The sequence below is a fragment of the Anneissia japonica genome, unplaced genomic scaffold (assembly GCF_011630105.1).
Source record: "Anneissia japonica isolate Jap-2015-1 unplaced genomic scaffold, ASM1163010v1 scaffold466_len1169948_cov191, whole genome shotgun sequence".
NCBI classification, from domain to species: Eukaryota; Metazoa; Echinodermata; class Crinoidea; order Comatulida; family Comatulidae; genus Anneissia; species Anneissia japonica.
The window spans coordinates 173919-178410 of NW_022689540.1; positions in this window are offsets into that span (position 1 = coordinate 173919).

The following is a 4492-nucleotide window of genomic DNA, read 5'->3' on the forward strand; positions in this document are numbered from 1 at the left end:
AATATTTTTTTTTAACTCAATACAGTCTGTCTCTTATACACATCCTTTTCACCAATCGTCTATAGTTTTAAAAAACAAATCTAAATTACGACTTTTGAATTTTGTCTATTCACTTGTGCTCTGTTACCAGTGCAGTACATATTTCCGTACCAAAACAGAGAAAAAAAACGCAATTGTTTGTTACATTTCGTATCTCAGTAACCACTCCTTCGATTTTATGGGTACAAACCGTCAACAAACAGTCCCAATTTATTGTGAAAACAATGTACATTTGGCGTTGGTGTAAATATTGGAAGGCCAATATTTTACTCCGAAGTGCACAATTTCTACTATAAACGATTTATTAGGCCTATATATAAGACCCATATATACTAGTGTTTAATAATATTATCTGCATATATAGATTCCGGTTTCTCCTAATTTAAAAAAATTAAAAATTCTAGTTACTGGTAGTCAATTGAATTTTATATAGCCGTTATTAATAATTGTACAGCCGATGAAACGGATACCAGTGGCGGATTCAAGGGGGTTGGGCTGGGCGAGCCGGCCTGGCTTTCCCCCTAATTTTTTTCCAAAATATAAAAAAATATAAACTATAAGAAATGAAAATTATAATAAAATTTAGGTCTGAGAATGCCATTTCCGGGTATCTACAATGGATTACTGTATGTTGTTACTGATTCTTAATAAACCATTTCTTTTTATGTTTAAGTCATACAATAACATTTATTTTAGAAACAATTGCATTAAGATCACTATTTATCTCCCTCTATAAATTAGAGGGAGCTAATGATAAAAGATAGGCATTCAACTGGAGCTGCAGAAGACTGGTCTTAAATTTGAGGTGGTCTTTAATTGGAGCAAGAAAAATGTATTATATTTTGTTGATCAATGGGTAATTTAAAGATCAGACATCTTTTTATATCACGCCTTTTCTCTTCCAGAACCGGGACAACTTTTATCTCCCAGGAGCCGACGATACTGGCATGTAGTGTGAGATTTGCATTTTCAGTTGCATTCATAAGCTTGTGGGATTTCCAAAAGCCGGTAACCACACCCTTAATTCTTGTTTTTCATATTCTTGGATTGGAGCTCATCTCCCAGTGGTTCTGTGGAATGTTAAATTTCACATCCATTATGGAGTCTGGCTGTGCAGTGGTGGCGCCAGCATTTGCCCGACGTGGGGGTCCGAGGTCGGTTGGGTGATGTCCCACACGAGGGGGTAGATGTCCAAGACGAGAGAAAAGTGGGCGTGGTCGGGCGTCGCTCAAATGTTGACAATTTAGGACAGTGGTTCCAAACCTTATTTTGCATTCGCGGACCTCTCTGGACATGCCAAAATCACTGACCCCCTTGTTTAAATAGTACGTACTCATTGTCCACATCTTAACAATAAGATTAGGCCTACAGATAGAAGATGATTCGCCACAAAAATACAACATTAAACAGTGGCGAATCCTGGAATTCGAATTAGAAACCCCCCAGCCCCACCATGGTTGGGGCTGAGATACAACATTTTTTGTCTCTGCCACTTTTAGATGGCCGGAAATGGCACTGTCAGACTAAAAAAATTGAAGGTAATTTTCTTTTATCCCATCCCCATTTAATTTTTAATGTGTAAAATTTGGAGAGACTCATGGACGATATTCCGGCAATAAGATTATGGATAAAAGATGATTCGCCAAATTACGACTTGGATCTTGGATCTTGGAATTTGACATAGACAGAAGGGGAGGGGTACAAACAGTAAATTTTACAGATTCAGTCCTACCCTGGTTGGTACTGAGGTAGGAAATTTTAAGTTTATGGCACTTGTAGTTGCCGGAAATGACACTGTCATACTCAAAATTTGAATGTAATATTCTGTCATTCCCCGATTTACTTATAATTTTGTCAAATTTATGAATCCGTCCTGAATTGTTAAATTTATTCAATATCTAGGTAAGAGCAATAGGCCTACAATATTTTTCGCGGACCCCTAGGGGGTCCGCGCACCCCAGGTTTGGAACCACTGAAGGGGTTTCAAAGGCTTGTTTAATCGATTTTAGAGTCAGCTGATGTGTAGAAAATACATATAATTTTGTTTTTCCCCCCACGAATGGTTGTTTTTCTCCCTGACGGAGGTCAGCTCTCTCCGAGGGGGCCCTGGTCCCAGGCGCCTCCCCCTCCTCACTGGTTGCCACCCCTGTGGTTGTGTAATTCAAATACAGGCCTTTTAGATTTGTTACACCATTGTCCATTTCACTTCTATGCGAATGTAAACATATAAGGCCTATATGGTTCATTTTTGTGATCTGTTGATAAGCCTAACTGCTCGAATAGTAAACGCCTCCGCAAAAACCCCTCTCAACAATCGGGGGCGTTTATTCGAATAAATAGGCCTACGGTATTTAATTAGGCCTATGTTTCCTTTATTTTTTCGCAATCTCAACTTATAGGTATTTTATATTTAAATATACTGTGTATATTCTGATAGGCCTATTTGAAATAAAAATTATCTTTCATAAAAATTTAAGAATAACGATAACGACATGTATATTCAATCCTCGACCAACATAGGTAGAATAACAGGCTGGACTCGATACAAAATATATAGGCCTACAAAGAAACAAAATAATTATGGTACAAACTTACATTAATGTGTCTTCATAATTTTTTTTAAGGGTAACTATCATGAACAATATATTTCATCCGAATGTAGCCTAACTGCTAATCTTTAAAATAAACCTCTCTTTGTTCATCAACTCGGCCAAATGGGATTCACAATTAACATTGAAAATGGTTATCAAGAAATATCAAATAACAATAAATATAAACAGGTGATGAGACAATGGGCTTTTTCGGCTGGTTCATTTCGTTGAGTACGAATTTTCTTTGAGTATTATTTTCATTCGACTGGTTCGTTAAATAGACTTCGTTGACAACGAAAATTAACGTAAACAGAGTGCGTTAATCAGCGTTAAGTTATCCACGTGACCAAAATAAATATGGTCGATTGGTGAGTTTATAAACAACATTTGCGCAACGGCGGCGGAACGTTTTTGAAAGTGGGGATTGGACATTTAATAAGGTCGAGTATGCGAGCGAAGCGAGCATTTAGGCTGGGGGCCAGGGGGCCGCCAAGGGCCCCTCCCCCTGGAAGCTACGGATATTACGAAGTTTGGTGAATTTTATAAATTATTTTATAGGCATCAAGCTACTGAAATATGATTTCATATTTGTTGTAATTTCCAGTGGCGGATCCAGGAATTCGAATTAAAACGGCCCAGGGAGGATATTTTCACAGATAGAAGTTCCAGACTACCTCAGCCCCACCATGGTTGGGGCTGAGGTAAGAAAATTTGTGATTACTAGCACCTCTAGATGGCCGGAAATTGCACTTCCAGACATAAAATTTGAATATAATTATCTTTATATCTCCATCTTTTTTATTGAACAATTTAGGAGGCTGGGGGCGGGGCGGCTGGGTCCCATTGAATCCGCCACTGAGTACTTCAACAGACGGAGAATCTATACCACCTCAGCCCCACCGTGGTTGGGGCTGAGGTAAGAAAATTTGTGATTATGGCACCTCTAGATGGCCGGAAATTACACTCTTAGACTTAAAATCACTTTTCCCCCGATGGATAAAAATTACCCTTCTATGTAGCTCAGAAATGATACTCCAACTGTGGCGGTTAAAGGAAGTCGAAATAGAGGGGTTCCAAGGAGAGTCTTGCGTAAATAGAATGTCCACCCGCCTCAGCCCCACAACTGATGATTATGGCACCTCTAGATGGCCGGAAATGGCACTCTCAGATTAAAAGTTGAATACAATTTTGTTTGTTTTCTCCATTCCAAAAATGGGATGGGGTCCCGTGCTGACTGGGTTTCCCCTTGAATCTGCCACTGTTCAATAGAACACTTGACATAGCCTACCATTTTGTTTCACAAATGATTAATTCCTAATGTCAAGCGAAAGATATTTTTAATCGAAATATTTTTTTTTAACTCAATACAGTTTTTACAACCTATAACACATTAACTACAGTGTACTGTGAATTCTGTAGTTAATCTTCAGACAACTTTATTTAAAAAGTGGACTAATAAGTATCTTAATGTTTTTGTTAAATTAGAGTTTAAATATGGTTACATTACGCTAGTTTGACGGTTTACTGTAAGCTAGACTGGGTTCCAGTCCCCAATCTTTGTCTTAATCAGTAAAAAAGCTGGGAAAATCGATTTTGGCACCAATGGCGTTCCATATTACCTATTTGCTTGGCGTTTCCTAATATACTTTTTCTTGGAATAGAAGGATCATGGAAGGATCTAAAAGTTTCTCTATATATACCGACGCTGGTGGCGCTCTCCAAAATTAGCTAATACATTTCATTTCATTTATTTATTCGACCAATACACATTTACAAAAGGTACAGTACAACAAAAATTATGGTCAGGGGCAGCTTAAGCAAAATTTTACTATAACTCATTGAGAGTCAGCTGCCCCATTAAT